We start from the raw sequence: 11,634 nt of genomic DNA on the forward strand, positions 1-11,634 counted from the left end.
GTCTGTCTTCCATCATCCCGCAGTCAGCTCGAGGGAATAAACACACATGCTATGGATGTTCCCAGGGTAGTAGTGGCAGGTGGAAAGCATTGCTTTTATTTATGTAGGGAGGAAATGGTGCTTGGGGCTAGCGATTTGTCCAAACACACATTTCCAAATGAGCATCTCTACTTCTTTGTTTGGTATGATGAAATAGTACTGTGTTGCAGGAAGGGCTGTGTTGAGGCCCTGTTTCTGACAGTCCTTAGCTGTGTGACCCCAGGGCAAGGGTTCTCTGGGCCTCAGTTTTCCCAAAGTGGATGGGTTAGATTAGTCACTTTCTGTGATGACTTTCCGCTCTGGCACTCTGGGGTTCCATAGTGAGAGTTCCCCTGGGCTAAAACTCGTAACTCTAATGAGGAAGAAAGAAAACAGATATGGAGAGGGTCCAGTTGTTAGTTAATGTTGGAGTCTCAGATAATTGAGATATCCAGTAAGGGTGGTTTGAAATCAGACTGATGAATGAGAAAGTGCTAATTTCAAAGTCCAGCACAAGGATACATATACAATTATAGAAGGGTGGTTATGAGGATGAATTACGGAGAAGGCAATGGCAACCCACTCCAGTACTCTTGCCTGGCAAATCCCATGGATGGAGGAGCCTGGTGGGCTACAGTCCATGGGGTCGCTAAGAGTCAGATACAACTGAGCAACTTCACTCTCACTTTTCACTTTCATGCACTGGAGAAGGAAATGGCAACCCACTCCAGTGTTCTTGCCTGGAGAATCTCAGGGACGGCGGAGCCTGGTGGGCTGCCGTCTTTGGGGTCACACAGGGTCGGACACGGCTGAAGCGACTTAGCACCAGCAGCAGCAGCAGCATGAGGATGAATAGGCTCTTTGTGTTTCAAGACCTTTACTCTGTGTAGCTTTTCATAAGATTAGATGGCCATTAGTTACCCAATCTCAAGTTTCCGCTTAAGTGCTACTGGTTTTGCCCTCACCTTTTGGAGGCATGGAGACATCTCTTCCATATTAGATTCTGGGCAGCATCTTAATTCTTACCATATGGCCACATCCTTAAAGGTAAACATGGAAACAACCTACTTGACCCATTTCTTTGCCAATGCTAACCGTAGGCATACAAATACAAATTCTTTCTTTACTGTACTAATGAAAATGTGTGTTCTTGTGTTCTTTGCTGATGAGTATGCCACTTAAAAGGTGGTGATGAAGCCTGGTTGATTTTAGAGCATGACTTTCCAGGCTTCTTTGATGTCATATAAACATTCAAATAGTTAGATTTCCCCTCTTCTCCAGTCCTTTCCTGTTAAATGACTGTTAGTCACTTTAGCACATCTATGCCTTGTGAGTTTTTACCTTGGTTTGATTTATCTTTTGCAATACTTGCCTATGCCATTTGCAGTTTGTCTCGTTTCAGAAGGGATGAAAAGTTACACTTCCTTCCAGGAGACAGATTTTTAGGAGATGGCTTTCTTTCAGTGGGCACCTGTTCATTCTCAAACATGGCAAGACTAAGCCACCATCACTAAGACACCCATGCTGGATTTCTAGTTGGCTGGAAACAAGTGGAATTTCAAGTAATAACTTCCTTATTATTCTTTTGCCTTGTACTTAATTCTGGTAGTTGTCTTCTGCATCTGTAAGGTGACTGACTAGGGTTTATGTCAGTTTTTAAAGTGTCTACAATGTTTTGGCACCGATAGGTACTGGAACACAAAGGTCGACAGTGCATGAGCTAAGGAGACAGTGAAAATGAGGAATTTCAATAGTATGTGCTACATGCTGCCAGAGACATATGTGCAAGGTACAGAGGTTAGGCAGAGGAAGGAATTTTTAATTTGTTCTGGGAAAGAAGGAAAGGAAAACTTTTGGAGGAGGTGTTGTCTGAAGTGGATTTTGCAAGATGAAGAAGACATTTCCAGGAATAAAAATTGAGAGAGGCACATGAACACTATGGAACCCAAGAAAGTTAACTAATTGGTCCACACAGATGACCCTGTGACCTTGTGGGATCTTAGCACTTGAACCATTCAGAATGTTATGTAGTTTAATTAGTGTGTGTATGAAGTCCCCATAAACCTGTTTGGAAGGACATTGTCTCTGAATTAACAGATGATATTTTTTCCCCTGAAATGAAGAATAGGTGATGATAGGATGGATAAAGGAAATCCACTGATTGTCAGAACCCATTCCCACCATCACCTGCTCTCCTTTCCTTTGTTTGCCTTTACCTGTCTTTGAGCCATGTTTACTAGGGATATTCTGTCTTTGTTTTGGCTCTACACTTTTGTGTTCTTATCATCTTTAAAAAAAAAAAATCATGTTGTAAGCAGGTGCAGAGGCCTGAACGTGGTCATCCCAGGGTCTTTACTGGTCATATTCATATTTTGAACTCTGGAGTCTCTTGCACATTGAAAAATATTCAGAGCCCTTTAATCAGTAAATTTGCCACACATTTGTGTATTGAGAATTTACTATAAGTCAAGAATTGTGCTACTGAATCACTGTCAAACTTGTTGGTTTTGGAATTAATGAGGACCTTCAAGAACTCTTAAAAATTATTGAGGACCTTCAAGAACTTTTGTTTATGTGAATGCTACTTGATATTTGCCATATTAGAACTGGAAATGGAGAAAATTTTAACAGTATATTTATTTTTAAAAAATAAACCCATTGCATAAAGAATAACTGTTTTCCAAAACCAAAACAGAAGAATGGCATTCTTTTGTGTTTTTGTAAATAATCTCTTTTATGTCTGGCTTAATAGAAGACAGCTGGATTGTCAACTCTGCTTCTGAATTCAGTCTGTGGCCATACGCATCATGTAGCCTGTGGAAAACTCTACTTCTGGTGACAAGTATTATGATAAAAATAGTTTTGACCTCATGAGTTTCCTTGAAAGAGTCTTGGGGACCTACAAGGATCCAAGGACCACACCTGTGGGAACTGCTATGCTAAATGATGCCCTTATTCTCCCTAGAGGAGAGATGCTGAAAACTGGAGGTGTTTGAAAAGAATGAGAGGAAGCTAACTAGACTAGTGGTCTCCCATCTACCCTACCCTCCAAAAGAGAAGTCCACGGATAATTCACAAGACTGTTTTTCTGGGTTTAAGTCCACATAAGAAAAGAGACCTCCTATATTTATGTTTTCTTCGTGCCAAAGTGTATGAATGAAGGATAGTTATGGAAAAAATATTAAATAATGTGCCAGGTATATGAAAATGTTTCATCCCATCAAAAGATATTTCAAAAGTTGCATATATTCTAGGCAGTTAGCTACTCAAGGACAGTGCCATTTGTGTGATGTTTCTGCTTATCTGATGTCTCTTGGCAGTTTTCTGTTTGTCAGTTATATGTGGGGTTGTTTTCCATTTAAACTAATTCATAAATCATTTTTTTCCGTCTGGTGGTGGTGTGTTTATTGGTAAGAGGGGTATCATAGTTTGTAGTTTGTTCCTAGAGAGTATCTTTTATCTTTAGGAGTATTTTGGGGCGATGGTTTATTTTAGATGGATGGTTTAGAGTTAAATTAATCAAAATATCAAAAAGCTTCCCAATGTGCTCTAAAAGCATTTGAATAGACACAGTACTATCAGTATTTTTCAATACTTGTGGAAGAAATGGGTATACATATTCCAGATAAAATTGATATGTTTATCTGTACTGTTCAACTCATATAATGGAATTTGATCACTTTTGGATTATATTCTGAAATATTTAGGGCAGAGTATTTAAAATGTTTTAAAAGTTAACTAGAGAGAAAAGATGAAAGACTTAATTTCCTTGGACCTGAATAATTCAAGTTGAAAGCTTCTGTATTCAATTTTCCTTGACTTCTGTTGGTTGGTTTGGGATTTTTCTTGGCCTAGGATTGAATATTTTGCGTCACTTTAGGAAAGGCAGGATGTATCTAGCTTTTGAAGTAAGAACCCAGATTTATAGTTGAATGGCTTTAGAATCAAAGGATTTTGAAAAACACACATTAGGTCCATTGCTCTCTCTCTTTTTTAAAAATACCATTAACAGAGAATCAGAATATTCTAACACACTTTCCAGCGGAGCTCTTGGAAGTTTTTCTTGAGAATAGAGAAATGGAAGGAAAAATTTTTTTCTCTCTCTCTTGCTCTTTCCTTCCTCTTCTTTTTTTTTTTCACTTTCTATTTCTTCCTACTTTCTGCTTTTAAAAAATTTCTTTATTCTTTTCTCCTCAGATTTGCAACATTCAGAGGCCCATTAAATTGTAAAACAGTGATGTGTTGGAAACTGGGCCCTGGTGCTGACAGCAGTATTTTTCACATGGTTGTGAACATGTGTGCAACCACAAATTAGTCTTTGGTTTAATTATTTGTAGTAACAATGCAGTGATTTAAGAGTTCTCCTTGCAAAACAAAATCTGGAGTGTGCAGATCACACAAATTGCAAACATATTCAAAGATGTAAAATTTTCTCTAGGGTGAAAAACCCAAGGCTATTAGTATTTTAAAAACAGATTTCTGGAAACACAAGTCCCCACTTACCTGCTTTCCTAATTACATTCTCCACGAAGCCCTCTTTGTGCTCTCCCGGATGCTCTAACCTCAACCCAGGGCAGCAATTTCTCTTCCATTCTGCTACAGGTAGCATTATTCATGGGTGCAGAAGTGTTCTAGACTCAAACGTGAGAACTCCTTCTGTCATTTCACCGCAGGCCTGTTATACACACTGATTGGCTGTGTGGGGATTAAATCTCCTCTGTGTCTTAACCTTCAACCACCAGCATTCATCTGAGGCCAGCTCACTCTGGTCCTTTCTTGTTCACCATCCTCTTCCTCACACCTATGGGAAAAGGTCTTCCACAAACATGTGTAACAAAGAGGTCAAGACAAAGAAAGCAAAAACATTCATAACTTTTGTCCTTCTTTTGATCATATGTGAATGTCCGCCAGAAGTTCAACAGCAACCATAATAGTGTAACCATTTTTTTTTTTTTTGCCACACCATTCAGCATGTGGGATCTTAGTTTTCTGACCAGGAATTGAACCCATGGCCCAAGGAATCTTAACCACTGGGCTGCCAGGAAGTCCCATGTTAACTATTTTTGTTGAGTGCTTATTGTGTGCCAGGCATCATATTGGGCACTCCATATGTATTATCTCATTTGATTTTGAAAACATAGCTTCTATAGGGTAAGTACTATCATTTTCCCATTTTGCAGATGCAGAAGTATCAGTTCATCCAATTTCATGCCACTCAGTAAGTAGATTTTTAAACAGTAAAAATATTTTATTTTCATAGACTGCATTACTGACACTGCTAGCCATCAGATGTGCCAGGAAATGGAACCTCTCTGAAAACTCAATGAGATCAGGCGAGTTCAGGGTGGTGTAGTCATAGACTCCATATAGACCAGGTTTTCATTTTGATCCATGTAAAACTAAATGAGTTAGAACTAGCCCTGACCCCATACTGGCAGAGTTCATTACTTCAATGGCAGTGGGGTGGCCTGCAGAAGGCACACCCCATGATCAGACTGTCCACCAGTAACAGGATGTCTGAATGTATTTGTGCCCCCTCCTCGCAGTGGAGTGATGTGCATCACTGAGTAAGGAGGAACTAAATCTTGTTGACCCGGGAATATAGTCAACACATTTGCTGTGCTCACTTGCTCAGTCATGTCCGACTCTTCATGACCCTATAGACTGCAGTCTGCCACCCCCCTCAGTCCATGGGATTCTCCAAGCAAGAATACTGGAATGGGTTGCCATTTCTACTTCCGGGGGATCATCCTAACCCAGGGATCAAACCCAGGTCTCCTGCATTGCAGGTGGACTCTTTACCATCTGAGCCACTAGGGAAGCCCCCTAGTTAGCTCTATGACCTGGGCAAATGCCTAACTTCCACAGACCTCAGTTTCCCCCTCTACAAAATGAGAAGGCGAGACTGAGGATGTCTAGAATCTCCCTGGCCCTTCCATTATGTGAAACCTTGTGAGACTCAGTGCTGAACAAGGTTCCAGGTCCCCTTGAGTCCAGGGTTCTCAGCACTGAGGGCATGGCCCTTGCGGCACCTTTAGTTAGAAGTGTGCCTGAGCAGACTCAAACCTTTGCCTGATGAGTCCTGTGACCCTGGCTGGTGAGGTCCCATGATGAAGCTATGTCCTTTGAAAGAGTGTTTTCTAGCCTAGATCCAGAGCCTTTTCTTCCACTAGTATTTTGATGTCACAACTTAATACTCTGAAAAATCATAAGGATGTTTTTATTTAAAAATTAGTAGAGTAGCTAAGAACATGGGCTTTGCAGTAAGGCATATTTGAGCTCAACCTGCAGCATTGCTAACTATGCAGCTGTGGGCAAGTTATTTAACCTCCTGAATTCAGATTTCTCATCTAGAAAATGGTGATCACAATATCTCAGAGGGCTCTGATGAGGATTAGATATTATGTATATAAATACAGGCTTTGGTTCCTGGAACACAGTAGGTGCTCAATAAACGTTAGCTAGAAATCAGTAAATTCTGGCCCCCTAGGGGACAGATGCCAAGTGAAAATGTGGAGTTGGATGGCTGAGGCTTCCTGGGGTCTGGGAAGGTGCAGCTGGGCTCAGGAGATGTTTGCTCTATTTTGGGTGTGAATGAAGTGGTTGATAAAGATGACAAATGCAAACATTAAAACTTTATGTCAGAGTTTATTACGGGAAGTTTTGATCACAGTGAAATGCTAGTTCCTGAGACCCATTTGTACATTATTAATCCTGGCTCACATTCTTAAGGGAAAAAATGAACCATCATTTTTTTTTTCTGTGTTTAATTCCTGTGTGAGCCCCTCTCCCTTCCCTTTCCTCCTTCCTCCTGTTCCTAGTATAGTAGCTACTCCTGATCTCTGGTGACAAATCAGACCTGCTAATCTTTATTAAGAACCTACTTTGGTCGCTGCCTGTGCTAAGAGCAGGGGGCAGCAAAGAAGGTTAGTGAGAACCAACTCTGTGCTTAAAGAGCTTACTGTCCACTGGGTCAGACTAGGGGGCAGCTCTCCACAGCAGAAGGCAGAATGTGAGCAGGGTGCTGTGGGGGCAGATGGGACCTGACAGCTTCTAACAGGAGACAGCAGGCAAGGTTCCCAGAGGAGGCTTGGGAGCTGAGCCTAGGAAGAAAGGGTGGCACAGGCTGGGGAATGGTCCAGAGCAAAGAACAAAGCTGAGAGAGTAGGCAGTGTGCCTTTTATTAATACATGGTAAGTTGCCCTGGAAGATGAGAGTTACCATGTCTGTGTAGAGTCATGATCAGGATGGAGATGCTGCCCAACCTTATCTGCCTTTAAAGATCTCCTGGTTCTGCTTCACATTCTCACTCCTCTCACTTCTCGTTCCAGACTCTGGATAACATGGTTCTAGAAGATGGATTTGAAGAGATAGCGAGGGCCAGGTTAAGAAGAGCCTTGAACGTCATTCAGAGTTGGGACTTGATTTGTCTTAGATCCCAGGGAAGCAGGCAGTATTTTTAACTAGCTCTTTTTGTGCAAACATAGAAGATGCACGTGGCAAATGATATGTGAATGGTTCCAGGTTAGGGATCCCTCATGGGAGGTCTGGGAGAGATAGGGGTCCACAGAGACTTCACTGGGATCTTCAAACTGTGTTAAAATGTTTCAAAAAATCTAAATCAATTTCTGCATTTATCTTTCCTAAGTTTGTAACTAGTTTATCTAGTCCTTACTTTGGTCTGTGTTAACTTTGGAACTGTGTTAACAAGGTGTGGCAGCTTGTAAGGTAAGGCCACACTGTGCAGTGGTTAAAAGCATGGAGTTCAGAGACAGAGCTGAGTTTCAGACATGTTCCACTGCCTTCCAGCTGCACGATCTCAAGCAAATTACTTCTCCTATGTGATTTTATTCCCTGCATGTAAAAAGGGAAAAACAGTAGTGCCCAGCTCAGAGTCATGGTGAGGATTCCATGAGAGAATGCATGTGCAGGACCTGACATAAAGAATTTTTTTTTTCTTTCTAAGCTCAAAACTGTTATTCATATTAATCTGTCTCATGGAAAGATAATTATATATGACGATCCGTAATTTGTCTAGTAGCAAAACTCAAGGGAAATAAAAATAACAAAGGAGCCTAGAAGGTGAAAAGCCTGGAAAGCTTCTCAAAGGGCTTGTTTGGACACAGCCTGTAGAGCGGAGAGCAAAGATGTAGCTTTTCTGAGCTCCCTGGTTTAGGATGGAAACTCCTTAGAGGACTCTCACATTCAGGCTCACACTGGAGCATGATTTATCCTGGAAATGGTTCTAACGGAAAATAATAGAAAATTACTCGCCAGGAGAAGAATCAAGGGAGAGTGTGTATTTACTTTGGGCGATTTTCCCATTGCACGGGGTTAGCCTGCCAGGAAGTTAAAAATAGTGGTGATAAGCAGTCTGTGAATTGGTCCCTCTTGGGGTGGCAAGGGTCAACAGAAAGTGGACTTGTTCCTCCGGGCTCATGAGAGCTCCACTATACCCCCCTCCAAGTCTGTCTCGAGAGCCCCTCTTGCAGCTTCTTTTGGCTGATCTCCTGCCATGTGCAGACCCTGCCTGACTTCCCCTGCCTGTCTTATCAATTCCTTGGACTCGTTCTCGGCAGCCTATGTTAAACCAGCCCGTTCTGGATGGCCTCATGCTTTAAATATGCTATTTATAACCAGTAATTTATGTTTTCATGATATTTCATGTAGCAGCTGGTCTTTGTGCCACTGTAATAAGGGAATAATGAAATACATGGTGTTTATATGGGTGGCTGTAGTGTTTGGTGTTTTGTGTATGGATTGCTGTTTTAGGAAGCATGTCAAATTGCAAAGGGTCTTTTTTTTCCCCTTAAAGATAAGCCCTAGCATGTTAAATATTCATCTGCCATGTAAGAAAACGACACCATCTTTTCGTTTCCTTCATCCTTATTTTCTCATGGAAATATATTCAGATGTCTGTGATATGTATTGTTCTCATAAAAAGCTCCTCCTTGCAACTGGTCCCCCGAGCAAAGCATAAAAAATTCTTCATCAACAGCTATTCCAAAATAGGCTGATGTGCATGACCTTCAGCCTGGAGGGTCATATCTAAATACCACCATGTATTTGCAAAGCAGAAATAGAGACACAGACACAGAGACTGTTTGTGGGGGGAGGAGGAGGGATTGGGAGATTGGGATTGACATATATACACTATTGATACTATGTATAAAATATATAACTAATAAGAACCTACTGTATAGCACAGGGAACTCTACTTGGTGCTCTGTGGTGACCAGAATGAAAAGGAAATCCAGAAAAGAGGGGACAGATGTATACGTATAGCTGACTCACTTTACTGTACAGCAGAAATTAACACAATGTTGCAAAGCAACTGTACTCCAATGAAAATTAATAAGAAAAATAAACTAGAGGGCTGGGATGGGGTGGGAGGGGGGAGGAGGTTCAAGAAGGAGGGACATACGTATACCTATGGCTGATGCCTGTTGATATATGGCAGAAGCCGACACAATATTGTAAAGTGATTATCCTCCAATTAAAAATAAATTAATTAAAATGGAGCACACTGGAGAACTTGGCTCCCAGATTCTTCAAGCGCTGGCAAACGTGACTTTGAGATGTGGGTAAGGTGTTGAGGATCTGTGATGCCAAGAACTTCTGCCCTTTTAAGGGCATCTTCCTACTCCCCCGCTGACTCAATTCTCAAAGCTTATCCTTGGTATCTTAGGTTTCATTGTTTGGCTGAGCAGCAGAGACTGTGAGGACCTGCCCAGGCCTCTCTTCTGAAGATGATACAAACCTAAGGCTTTCAGTCAGGGCCACCTGGAGAAGTGGGGGTGGGGAGGCTGCTGATGGAGTGAGCAAGCAGTGTGCTGTGGGTCCCATCCCTTCTGCTGCATGTCTTAGTCAGGTGGCCCTAGCAGGTCTGTGAAAGTAAAAAAGTGGGAAGAGTGAATGGGGGCCAGGGAGCCCGGATCCCACAGACCTGAGCCACTTGTTCTCTCTTAAATTTACCTCCATAGCATCCAGAACAGTGTTTCTCAAAGTGTCAGCCCGGACCACCAGCAGCAGCAGCAGGAGCAGCACCTGAGCGTTTATTTGAAATGCAAATTCAGACCTATTGAAGTCTGGGGGTGGGGCCCACAGTCTGGCTTCTCAGCCCCTCCAGGTGATTTTGATCCCTGTTCCTGGGAAAGAGGCGATTGTCCATCTCATCAGAATCACCTGCTCCTCAAAAAAATAACCAAGGCGCCACAGCCCACATCCCCGTGTGCTCATCGCTGGGTGGAGGGCCAAGAGGACACGAGAGAAGCCCTGACCTGCTCTCTGCCCTGAAAAAGCGTGCTGGTTGCCAGCCGGGTCGGCCTTGCAGCGTTCTCAGGACCAGACGGCCTGTGAGCCAGTGAGTTACTGGGTCCTGGTGTCTGTGAAAAAGACAGGCTCTTGGGTTGGACCGAAAGGGATTCAAAGCCTCTCCTTGCCAGTTACCAGCTGAATAACCTAAGCAAACTGTGCAGGCAAGTACTACTACGAGGAGTGAAAAATAGTGATATTTAGTGGGTGCCTAGTAAACTTTTTTTTTTTTTTCCAAAAAATGAAGGATGAGGGTGTGAAACCACAGGGAGGTCTCTGGGGCCCCAGTGGTACTTACTGTGGCTTGCATTAAAATTTGACCACATGGTTCCAGTTTACCTGTGTAAGAATGAACAAGGGTTTCCCTCACTCCTGTTGAAGCTACTGTTGCTTTATAGCGATAACCGTGGCTGACATCGTGGACGTTCTTTCAGGGAGCCTGGCAGTGTGCGGGGGACTAGACATGTATTCTCTTCTTACATTTTCATAACACCCTTCTCTTACATAGAGAGGGAGGCACAATAATGACCCTGTGACAATGTTCACCTCCCAATCCCCCAGACACGTGAGTACATTACTTCACAGATGTAGTAAGTTAAGGACCTTGAAGGGGGAATTCTCCTGGATGATGTGGGTGGGCCGAGTATAATCACATGGATCTTGTAAGATGGAGGCGAGAGGTCAGAGTTAGAGAAGGGGAGTGATGTGGGAATTAGAGGGGAGGGGTGAGGAGACAGAGCATGCCCGAACACATGAGCGAGAGGGAGGCAAAAATTTGAAGATGCTACACTGTTGGCTTTGAAGATGACAGGAGCGGCCATGAGGCACACACTGCAGGTGGCCTCTTAGAAGCTGGAAAAGGGAAGAAAATGAACTGTCCCCAGTGCTTCCAGAAGGAACACAGCCTGTCAACGCCTTGCTTTGAGGACTTCTGAGCTCCAGAACTGTAAGTGATACATTTATTATGTTATTTAAGCCACTAAGTGTGTGGTCGTTTGTTCCAGCAGCCATATGAAAATAATGTAGGTAGTCTCACTACTGTGTGCATTTGACAGATGAGGAAACTGGGGATCAGAAAGACAAAGCAGCTCTCCCTGGGTCACTCAGCCAGGGAAGTGGTACGCTGGGGAATCATGCTGAAATCAGGCTCCAGAGCCCATGCTTGCCGCCCTCGTGGTACACACAGCCTCTGCAGGAGGGGGCCTCTGGCACAGTCTGACTGCCCTCTGGGCCCTCTTTTCTATTTTACTTGCTTAGTAGAGTTGGCAGGAAGGTCCACAGCAGACTCAACGCTGGGGTGAA

At 42.9% G+C, this 11,634-nt stretch overlaps 1 protein-coding gene across 2 annotated transcripts in view; it reads left to right on the top strand.

Moving 5' to 3' along the window:
- Window positions 1-11,634, top strand: part of RORA (RAR related orphan receptor A) — a 779,815-nt gene that overhangs the window by 45,660 nt on the left and 722,521 nt on the right. The window lies entirely within an intron of this gene.

The sequence above is a fragment of the Cervus canadensis genome, chromosome 6, assembly GCF_019320065.1.
Source record: "Cervus canadensis isolate Bull #8, Minnesota chromosome 6, ASM1932006v1, whole genome shotgun sequence".
NCBI lineage: Eukaryota > Metazoa > Chordata > Mammalia > Artiodactyla > Cervidae > Cervus > Cervus canadensis.